The following is a 12,204-nucleotide window of genomic DNA, read 5'->3' as shown; positions in this document are numbered from 1 at the left end:
TCAGCTTTCGCTGTGTTTGTATTTGTGACATCTTATTATAAGACGAGCTAACATCTATTATTAATTGATGCACTAATTAAAGCCATACTTGCAGTTTCCATTAGCTTATTCCCTAAATTCTCCAGAGTTGGCTGTCTGGTTTTAATCAAAACCAAATGGTAGTCCAAATTCCCAGCCTGGAGCAGCTAGAAGGAAGTCATTCAGGGGAGGCACAAGAAAGCAGAAAAGATAAACAGATGATAGTTCACAAAATTTGTGACGGATGAAGGATGCAGATACCAAGAGCGGCTTTAGAGATGTGATTCAGGAATGCTGCCATGCTAGATGGAAGCAGTTGTAAGTGTTTAATGTCAGCAAGATTCTAATACGATCAAGATGGAGCCTGTCTTCTGCTCCAGCACTGGATTTTTGTAACTGGAGGATTCTGACTAGAGGTAATGTGCTGCTGCATTTGCCATCACACAAACTATTTTAATTCTGTGAAGGATTCTTGTGATCAGAGAGATCTGGAAGAAATCGTTCTATTAACTGGATGCTTGGGATTTTACTTACAGATGGTCTCAGGGACAAATGAAAAGCTGCAGCATTTCCAATTTTAAGTAACGTTCAGAAAAGGTTTTACCATTTAGAAGAATTATGGTATTAAGGCTAAATTCATCTTGCTCTCTTAAAAGATCTTTTGAAATGAGAGCAAGCAAAGGCATTTTGATTAAGCTGTGCATATACATTTAATATAGTGGAAAGGTGGTGGATGGAGAGAGAACTATGTTTTCTTTTTTTCTTTCTTTTTCATAAGCAGTGTGGGATAGAAAAAGCTCTAGGACTTTATGACTCTCCAGCTAATCACCTCAAGAGCTCTGACAAAACTCACTTGAGTTCTGTGTAAAATCAGAACTCCTAAAACGCCCGGGCGGCTGGGCTCTCCCCTCCTCCCCTCTCTTCGTACAGCCTTTCTCGCATGCACACTCCTCAGAGGCAGGAAATACTTTCCAGGCAATCTGGGCCTGGTTGTGGAGGCCCCTTTTGCAAAACCTCAGTCTGAATTTAGTAGACAGAAGTCACCAGGAATGCCTTGACAGAATCCTGCCTTAGCTAAGGCTCCCTCCAGCTGCAGAGGGTGTTTTTGTTAGAATCACACACTGCGTGAAACTGCTCAGAATAGAGCCATGATCTCAACCACGAAATGGGAACTTAGATTTTGGAGAAACCAACGGGGACGGACTTCTTTCCTAGCCTGAGTGTTGAGCAGTGTCATGCCTTGGCGTTTCAGCTCCTCGTTGTCTAGGTAAGACGCTATGGACTATCTTTATGCTTTGAGGCGTTCTTTGAAGAGAGAGAAAGATTGAGATAAATGTTAGCATCTTGCCCTGAGTTGCTGACTTCTTAGGTTTTAGAGCAAAGCCATAAAATCAGAAGTGGAAAATGTTTGATAACTAGAAAATTGTGAGTCAATTCGTTTTAGCAAACTGTCAGTTCTAAAATAGACTCCATATAGATGTAACTGTTTTCCTCCATAAAGTAAGATTTTATTTTTATCCCTTTTCATGTTTAACTTATTTATTAATTGAGCTGTCAGATCAGTTTTCCTATTTCTTGGCACAACGTGAAACAAATACATTTTCTCACACATCAGTGTGAGGTGTAAATGAATTCCTACCCTACCTTCCTGTGCCAAGAGGGAGAGTAGAAAGCACCCGAGTGACTTTTGCTTAATAATCAGTCTCCAAAGAGTATTTTGTGTCTCATTTGAAACTACGAAGATTGAATTTCTTATTATTTTACCCAAGCCAGTTTCAACCATATGTCAAGCTTCTCCTGTACAGCTTAAAAGGTTCATTTTTTTAAAAAAGTAAACACGTGAAATTTCAGGAATCATTTCTCTCCTAAGTAGTATTTAGTCTGAGTTTTGGAAATTTAAGTGTCGGAATCGAATTTAGTTTACATTAATTTTCTTGGATCCACTGCTTAGGTCACATTTTGTGTAATATTTTGAATAACTGAAGTCAATCTCAATGACACTGACACTCATTATAACTCTTTTAAGGCAGTCAGAAATCACTCCAGTCATATGGAAACTGTTTGTGTCCTTACTTTATGTAATCGTAAAATTACATTTCCACCTGACTGTAGTCTCTTTAAGGTAATCTTAAATGTTTAAATGTACAATATATTAGGAAAGAAGTTTAGTAATGACTGAAAAAGTATGGACTTATAATGCATAAGATCCTGTTATATTTCTGAATATTTATAATAAAAATCATCATTTTCCAGAAATAAAATGGTACATAAAGGGAAGAAATATTCATGTACATTTTCAAATCTATTAGATGAACACAAAATATACTAAGTGAAAGATGGAGAGCTATTTTGACAGTTGAATCATAAGAAATCAAGTAAGTGTTCATAAGTTTTTATTTAGTACAAGGTGACCATCTGCTATATTAGCTATTCTCAAATTTTATACTAGAATAACTTATATTGATACATTTTAACTATTCAGTGACAATTTGTGTTAAAACTCCTTAAATATGAGAAAAAGAATCTACTTTTTATATATGTGAAAGATAAAATACTGACTTACCTAAATTATGATTTAATTAAAATCTCCAAATGGAATTTCAGGGAAGGAAAGAACGTAAGAGATCATCTCCTCTAACACTGTCTTGAGCTTGCCTACAAGAAGCTGAGAAATGGGATTTAAAAGTGACCTGTCCAGGGTCACACCTCTAGCTAGCAGAAGAGATGACAGCAGAGCCACAATGCCCTGATTCATAATTCATGTATCTTTTTATCCCATCATCCTGCCCTCCAATAATAATTATGCATAATGAAGTATGAACATGTCCAGTAGAAGGGTGCTTTACAGACAGAAAATTGGAGATCCTCTTATTTTAAAAAAAAAAAAAAAAGAGTAAAGCTGTCACAGTGTTACTTATATGGGAAAAAAATCATAACTTTAAAAAAAAATCAAATTAGTATGCCTACAACAAACACTTTACAGTCATAACTTGCTTTATGACTATTTTATTATATTTGATATTTATGTCAAAATCAATCCGTATGCTAATAATTATATTAATCTGGTGTTTCTTTAAAAATAGGGCTAGAAAATAACTTTTCTAATTTATATCCTTGTACTCAAATGATCATAATAAAACTATCTCAACTAATGACTTTCAGAGGCAATTTTACAGTAACCCCCCGCCAAGACATCCTTTCTTCTATCTAGCCTAAATCATTGTTGCTGTAGCTTATTTCCAATTCTATGTTCTATTTCACTAAATATATAAAAAGCCTAAGTTGATATATAAAAAAAGTTTACATTTCTCCAGCATATTTTCAATCCCTTAATTGATTTGTATACCTACTCTAAGCCTTCTACAAAGTCATTCAGTTGTAGAATGCAGAATTTTTATAGTATATAAATAAATGTCTGAGCAATGTGGTATAAAATGGGAGCGTTGGCTATTTCACCTGCATCATACTTCATAAATGACAATATTTGTTGCTGTGTGTGCTGAAGCAGTATACCTTCTGAGACAAGACCCTTTCTCATAAACATAACACATTCCATTTCTAGTAGCTGCCATTTCTTTAGAGAGAATGTGTCATGATGCTCTTTTTTTCCATTTTCATGACCAGATTGAGTTTCCTGATGTTATTTCTACTTAAAAGATACACTATTCAACACTTCCTTTCAATGTCACCACACTCTACATTATTGGAATGGGAAATAAGTGCAATGAAGTGGTGGCCCTTATAGCTGACTGCATGATTCCTAGAAGGCCTAGTGAAAGAGAGCACATCACTTCATTTTCTTCATAAGGGCATTATAATTTTAAAAAGAGAATTTTTCTGTCTCTGTCTATACCTACCCATACTGTATAACTCACTACAAATACTTATGGGATGGTTTAATCTTATTCATAGAGGTTTAGGTCTTACCAGCTTAAAATAGGTCAAAAATGGATCATTTGAAATTCGTCTTTTGTTTGTATTTTATTGGTTTCCTCTTGAAAAATGAGTGATGTCAGTGTTATATGAGAATCACTCTTTAAAAACTATTACAGTATGGCAAAGTTCCAAATGACCAAGATCTAGATCAAGGATGTTATTATCAAAACAGAGACATGTCAAGAATTACACATGAGAATTGGAAGAGGATGAGGGAACACCGAAAACTTTCAGATTTGAGGGAAGTAGTGTGAATATTGGGCCTGCCTTCCCCACATGAAAGATAAGCACCTTGAATAAACAACATAGACCAAACAGAGTTACAGAGAAGAATGACTCTTGATTGACTTTGGTGTGATAGAGAAATACAGTGTTTACTTCTATGGTTCTGTTATGGCTTTAAACTGATAGTTTATAGAGTTTTGAGAAATAAATAGGCAATTTTTAAGAAAGTTAAACAGAATAATAATGAATAAACTAGGATCTTGAGACCCAGTTTAAAAAGATTGTTAGTTTTGATTCAGTGGATTACAGAGTATGTAAATGAACTTTAAAAGATTAAACAGTGACTCAAATGCCAAAAAAATCTGGAAGATAATATAAACAGCATGCATATGAACTTGCTCATTAATTGAGATAAATGGATGGAAAAGACAATTGTATGTGCGAAAAGGTTGTTTCTGTATTAGCTTGAAATAACGAAGTGTTTTAGCAATGCAGTTCGAATAATTCAGAGAGAAAATCAGCCCTGTTAATGGAAATGAGATAGAAAGGAAGTAGGAAGATCAAACAGCAAGTTTAGATACTCAATTAGTGTTTCTTTTATTCCCAGCAATTAGCAAAATAACTAGCATGTCAGGAATTATCAACGCTTATTTGTCAACAAATGTTTGTGAAATGAATGGGAGGAAAAGCAAAGGGAAAAAAAAAAGGAAAACCAGGGTTGAGGAATGGTAATGTGTGGGAGTTGGACTTCTTTCTTATTTTCCAGACATCCTGTAATAATAGAATAATAATTTTTAAAGGGGAAGGAAAGTAAGAGGTTGGAAAGAGTCATCAGAGCCTGAGGCCAGAGGTTAACAACACTCTTATTAGATGACATTTCAAGTTCATTAAGCACCAGAAGGAAGCATAGGCATCCAGAAATAGTTTGAAATTAAAAGTTACATGAGGCCAGTGAGAACAGAGCACTAGCGAATTTTCCACAATTTAAATGGGGTGGTGTACTGAAAAAAATAATGGGCAAAGTCAGAAAACTGGCTCTGATTTCCTCTTTACCACTTGACGCTCTGTGATTTGATGCTTGCCCCATAACTACTTTGAGTGTCTGCTTTTTATTAGTAAAGTATGGGATTTCCAGTTCATGTTGAGCATCAGATGAGATTTGGTATGCACAAATTGTTTTGCATACAGTATAATCAACAAGTCCTTGTTTATAAAGGCATAGGTCAATTCATCAAGAAAGAATATGGGAGGCCGAGGTGGTCGGCTCACTGGAGGTCAAGAATTCGAGACCAGCCTGACCAACATGGTGAAACCCTGTCTCTACTGAAAATACAAAAACTTTAGCCAGGTGTGATAGCAGGCACCTGTAATCCCAGCTACTCGGGAGGCCGAGGCAGGAGATCACTTGAATCTGGGAGGCGGAGGTTGCAGTGAGCCAAGACTGCGCCATTGCACTCCAGACTAGGCAACAAGAGCAAAACTTCATCTCAGAAAAAAAAAAAAAAAAAAAAAGAATAAAGAATAGTTGTGTTTCACTCACATTTTGTTCTAATCGCTCATCTCTATTGAAATATCATGGACATAGAAGAAAGAGATAGTTTCAGCTCATACTCAGCCCTGGATTCTGCAGCTAAGATCAGTCGAAAGCTAAAGGAGTCATCATCATTATCACCATCACCACCATTACAACCAAGTGACTTTACATCTAGTGAGTGCTTGAAATGTGCCATGGACTAAGTGTTCTACATATATTATAATCTCATTATTATAAACTCATTATCATTTTCCCCTCAACAGTTTTTTCATTCCCATGATAGAACTGAGAAAACTGAGGTATGTAGAATTTAGGTAACTAACCCTAATCACCAGGAAAAAAAAAAAAAAAAAGTTAAATCACAGATATCCTTACAAAGATGGGAGAGAATTCCTGCCCACCAGTATGAACTGAGCTAGTTACTTAGTCCTGCCAAAGTTCTTCCCTATCAAATTGGAGCAACAATGGTATCTGTTTCATACAATATTTGTATTACTACTAAAGGAGATAGCTTCTAAGTAACACACCAAATACAGTACTTAGTCCATAATAAGTGCTTAATTAATTGAAGGGTTTTTTTTACTACTATAATTGTCATTGTAAGTTTCTAATGCACTTAATATTTCTTAGGTATTAAGAAAAACACTTGTTGATAAAAATAAGCTCAAATATTTACAGTTAGATGACAAAATTAAGATGAGATGATAGAAATGTATGGAAGACAAAAGTTGATAGCAGAGGCCCAAGTAGGATACCAAGCTCACAGAAGTAATTAAGTCCCTAATGACATCTTGTTCCTGATTTCAGTGAAAATTGTGCTTATGGAATGACTAAAAATGTAATTCCCTACTGTCAACTTGCTATCTGAGCACCTGTGTTGATGTAGCTATATCTGTTATTTATACTTAGTGATTACTGTGTCTACTGTTGGAGTGTTCTTAGAAATGATAGCAAAGCTAAAAATAAAGTGACCACTTAAACAAAACCACATCTCACCATGATGATGATAAAACATTATAATCTGTGTTCCTTGTTGAATAAAAATATCTTTTTAGAATAAGGCAAACCACATTTCAATCATACTGCTTTGCCATCAATAATAAAAAGGTCAGCCACACATTTAACACGAAATTTAACCCTAAGCTACTTCCTGTTACATGAAAAATTTCAAGTGAAACAAGCTCAGAGGAAAGGCAATACTTTTCTTTATTGTAAGAGATTCTACAGAAAAGAAATATTGTAGCCCAAAAAGATAATTATTCATTAATGAATTTATTTGCAGAATTAATCTAAGGTACAATGTATTTGTAAATGCCCAAATTATTCTATATAGAATCAAACACTACTATTAAGAAGATTACATACTTTAAAAAAAAAAACATGGAGATCCAAATAAAACATAGATACTTAGAAATTACTACATCCATAAAGCAATATTGTCCCTCATGGCTGTGTTAGTTCTGGTATCTCCTAGAAACCAATATCCCCAGAAAGATCTCAGTGATATCAGGAAAATATCATAAAATATTCCCAGCTTCCTCAAATTACATGTATGTTGCTTAAGAAAATGTTAAAAGAATCTCCAAATCTGGCTGACTTGAGCCATAAAGTGGGTGGTAAGTCAAACGCTGCCAGTATCTGGTCTCCTCTGCAAGAAAATTAGACACTACTGGAAGTGACATTAAATAACAGCAATCTGGATATAAAAATAGAGCACCACTGAAATAATAGCTTGCAATTTTGCAACACCCTGCTCTTTTCTCAGGAGCTGACTTCTAGTGGATTGAAAGAGTTAACTTTCAAATTTGCCTGAATCACTGAGGGCTAAGAATGAGGGGGGGAAAAAAAAAAAAAAAAAAAAAAGGTATTTTAAGTTCAGTAAAACTCAGATATACCTAAAACTTGGTCAACAATAAAATAATATTTTTCAGTTGGGTACCTATTTCTTCATTTATCTTCTAAAGACCAAAATTGATGGAACGTTGGATGAGTCTTTTGGAAAAAGTGATATACTCCTTATTCCCCTTACTCGGCTCATTATAGATGACTTATTCTTTAATTTAGTAAAGTTTTTGATGCTTTCCAAACATCAAAAGACATGGAAGCTATTTCATATATAATATTTTAATCTTCATAAAGCAATTTGCCAATAAAAATTTTAACAGGGATTCATGTTTTCCACTAACATGTAATGAGGTATAACAAGTAAATTCCAGCATTAAACAAAGTATGTAAAAGTAGATGAATAATGATTTTGTGCGGGATTAAAACACATATTGCTACTAAAGAAAGGCAATCTGCATGAAATCGTATGGAGGCAAATTCTTCATCATGTTATTAAAGGTTTATCCACCCACAGCCTAATTCTAGTCTTGTCTAATTTAGATTAGGTAACATGAATATTTTAAAGGAAAAACACTACTTGTTTTTTATTGAAAGTTGACTGTCTGGACTAGACTCATAGAAATGCTTTTTAGCGTCTCTACTAAAAATACAAAAAAAAAAAACTAGCCGGGCGTGGTGGCGGGCGCCTGTAGTCCCAGCTACTCGGGAGGCTGAGGCAGGAGAATGGCGTAAACCCAGGAGGCAGAGCTTGCAGTGAGCTGAGATCCGGCCACTGCACTCCAGCCTGGGTGACAGAGCAAGACTCCGTCTCAAAAAAAAAAAAAAAAAAAAAAAAAAAAAAAAAAAAAAAGTGATCTTAAGGTTTTTGCTATTTGTTTGTGATTTTACATAAAGGAATTAAGAAACATAATATCTTCCCTGGGCTTTCTTGCTGCTCTTAAGCATATGTCAGTTCAGTTTGGCAATAAAGAGCATTCTTCTTCATCGATCATTGAGCTGTGTGCCAGTGGGAAGGCGCCCAAATGTGCACAATGTAGTTTTCTCGGTAATTTGTTTTTTGACACTATCATTAAGAAAATGGGTTTCATGTTGGCTTCCACAAATGCTCTTTGTAATGAAGATTTACTTTGAGTTGAAAAACTACATTAAGTTGTGGTCCTGTGATCATGTCTGTTCGCAGGTTGTTGATTGTCTTTTCTAGTTGCCTAATTCAATTCAGTAAGTGTTTTGGGGGCACATACGATGTACAAGTGTGACTCCCCAAGAGTAGGCTAAGATACAGTAAGATTTCATATCATTAGAGGATGTTCAGTTTTCCAGTGTATGCATCTTACCAAGGTGACCCTCACCACATAGCAACAAAATGCGCCAATTGTAGAGGTGTCTTCTTCTTGGTTCATATGCCAAGAGAGCATTTTAGAAAGTATAAGTTACGTTTAATTAACATGAGATTATTTTCCTTACATCTTCTGTTTCTTTCCACAGTGACTAAGCACATGCTATGTGATAACTGTTTTTATATGTGTGTGTGTATTTATATACATACATATGCACACATATATATTTGTGTGTATATGTCTGTGTGTATATATGTGCGTGTATATATACATATGTGTGTATGTGTCTGTGTGTGTGTGTCCGTATGTGTATGTGTATAAAGCAGTAGGTGGCCGAGAACGAGACCTAGAAATTTAACAGGCGATGGCTAATCAGGATGAAAAACTCTAAGGGAAACCAGAAGTAATTCTAGCTATCTAAGGAAAAAGTAAAAAAGAAAAGTAAAGTGGCTGTACCGTTATGTCTTTATTTTCCCTTCCATTAAATATTCAGGATATTTAATAGAATATCCTAGAGTCAATCATGCCTTCACTTATTTTTATTGATATATATATATGTATACACACACACACACACTCACAACCCAGAAGTCAATAGCGTGTTCATTTATATGTGTGTATGTGTGTTTATATATACATATTTATGTGTGCATGTATGTGTATACATATGTGTATGTGTGTGTATATATATTTATAGATAATTTATTTATCTATAAATATATAAATAAATTATCTATAAATATATATATACACACACACATTTATATATATCACACGTATTCTCAAAGGACAAAACAAGATACCTGCATTTGATGGGATGAATACAAAAGTTGCTATCTTTCCAAGTACTGTGAGTGAGGTATTCAGGAAAAGTGGGAATTTGAATGAGAATTCCCCATTCATGTGCATTTGCTAATGTAATGCTATTTATATGCTATTTTATTTATCTTAAACTTCTATTCAAATAACATTTTAGGAAAACTATGGCTTAGACAATTCCTAAGAATACCTGTTCCAAATTTCAGGAATTCCCCAAGAGAGTAGGGGAAGGAAAGGACACTCTGAAGGAACTGACCTAAGAATCTCATAGAAATTGCACTGATATTGGTGACATAAATAATCAAACTGGCACCTTTTCTTTGCTACATACATGAGACTGGTGTTTGTGTAATTGCGAGGGGATGGTGTGGGGAGTGGGAAGGGGCAAAAGGAATGGTTTGGTCCCACCGGACATATTGTAGAAGAACTGCAGTCATGTTTATGCATCAACTCAATCTTTAATTACTGCTGTAGAACATTTAAAAATTTAAATTATTTTTAGCATTAATTCTGAAATCCAGAGATAAAACTTTCTTAGCAAATGGCACACAAAATCATAATACTTTAAATTATTTTTAGCTAGGTCTTCTGATATTTAACTCTGCATTTCTAAACAATATGATTGCACTATGATTTTTTTTTCTATTTTAGACATTATCTCTTAACTTCCTGCTATAGAAAGTGACTATCTCCCTTAAATTATTTTCCCTGCTGTCCCTAACCTCACTCCTTACAGAATCCTATGCACTGAAAATCATTGCTTCAAATGTTTTGGTTAATTTAATGTTTACTATTTGCATTATTTTGACTACGTGAAAAAAAATAGCCACAACTTATGGAGTGTGCTATAATTATATTTTCCTTCTTGTAAAACTATTTTTCCTGGGGTTGATAATTGATATCCTTAATGTTCTCAATAACTATTAATAATTCTTCCATCCAAATTGCTTGACATTATTATAAAATTCCTCTCAATATGTCATATATAATTGATTATTTCCCTTTTTTTTTTAGAGACATCTCCCAGAGAGAACTTCAGGTTTATGGGAAATGATTGACCCATGGACTTGGTACACAACTTTTATCCTGAAAATTCTGTTCTATCCTCACTTGTGCTGAATTCTTGGCTTCCTTTTGCCATGTCTTTCCTGCTGTGTTTATTTTTTAATTTGGGGGTAGCTATCTCTTCAGTAGCTTTTGAGAAGAGGTTAAAAATAAAACTAAGACTTATCACATAATTTTAAGGCCGACATAATTTCCCATCCACTTTTTGAAGTCATATTTGCCTGTCATCTTCTCTGCACTGTTACTTTTGAGAAATCTGATACCATTGATTCCCAACTCCTAATGCATAATCTCTTTTTCTCTTTCTCTGATTACATTTAGAACCATTTGCTTGTCTCCTAAATTCTGAAAGTTCACAACGATATTTCTTACGTGGTCAATTTTTCTTTCTGGTACCATTGCATCCTCATGAGTTCCCTTCAATCTGAAGACTTGAATCATTTGTTCTGGGACACATGCTAAAACTGTTTTCTTTGAAAAATTTCTTCTCTTAATGTTCTCTGAGGGCTGGGCATGGTGACTCATGCCTGTAATCCCAGCACTTTGGGAGGCCAAGGCAGGCGGATCACCTGAGGTCGGGAGTTTGAGACCAGCCTGACCAACATGGAGAAAGTAAAAATAAAAAAATTAGCCTGGCGTGGTGGCACATGCCTGGAATCCCAGCTACTCAGGAGGCTGAGGCAGGAGAATCGCTTGAACCCAGGAGATGGAGGTTGCAGTGAGCCCAGATCGCGCCATTGCACTCCAGCCTGGGCAACAAGAGTGAAACCCCATCTAAAAAAAAAAAAACAAAAAAACAAAAAAACAACAACAAAAAACCTGTTCTCTGAAATGCTTCTGATACATGTTCCCCTCCAAGGTACCAGTGAGTTTTCAAGTTGCAAGCAATTCTCTGGAGTTTATTGTTTCCTCTGCTATCTTTTCCAAAAAGGTAATTCTAGAATAGAAATCTGAAGCCAGAAAGAAAGGAAGTTTTCTTCCATCCAGTAGGAAACTGTACCTCAAATACCATTTGACTTGAACGTTCTGGAGGCAGAAAATTTACCACAGAGGATCTCATTCAGACATGTTCGCCTCCGTGAAGCCCTAGCTGACATATCCACCATCCCCTGAGCCACCAAGAAAGGAAGGGAGGGGAAAAAAAAAAGGAAAGGAGGGGAAGGGAGAGAAGGAGGAGGGAAGGAAAGGAAAGGATAATGAGAAGGGAAGGGGGGGAAAGGAAATTAATGAGCCTCTACTTGGTATTCATACCCCTACCAATGATATTGTGGCCATGATAGAACTTTAACTTTAGAACCATTATCTTTGTCTACAGGAGTTTCTCCCACAAAATTGTAAGCGTTAGTAGCAGAGATAGAATATATAATTTAGGTTTACATTCCTAATGTTTAGCCAAGTTTCTGCCACTCACTGGGTACTGAATAA

At 35.3% G+C, this 12,204-nt stretch overlaps 1 protein-coding gene across 4 annotated transcripts in view; it reads left to right on the top strand.

Moving 5' to 3' along the window:
• The first annotated feature begins 240 nt into the window (after positions 1-240).
• The window catches only part of DLC1 (DLC1 Rho GTPase activating protein), a 427,762-nt gene continuing 415,798 nt past the window's right edge, over positions 241-12,204 (top strand). Inside the window, exon 1 of one of the 4 annotated variants that reach the window (XM_073017948.1) lies at positions 241-434. The gene's annotated coding sequence lies outside the window, so the exon portion shown is untranslated. Of the gene's footprint in view, positions 435-634; positions 1,286-12,204 lie in introns of those variants that run through there. The other 3 variants (XM_073017952.1, XM_037983780.2, XM_073017949.1) reach the window with 3 other exon arrangements.

The sequence above is a fragment of the Chlorocebus sabaeus genome, chromosome 8 (genome assembly GCF_047675955.1).
Source record: "Chlorocebus sabaeus isolate Y175 chromosome 8, mChlSab1.0.hap1, whole genome shotgun sequence".
NCBI lineage: Eukaryota > Metazoa > Chordata > Mammalia > Primates > Cercopithecidae > Chlorocebus > Chlorocebus sabaeus.
The sequence above is the reverse complement of the archived record's forward strand: the minus strand, read 5'-3'. Positions and strand labels throughout refer to the sequence as shown.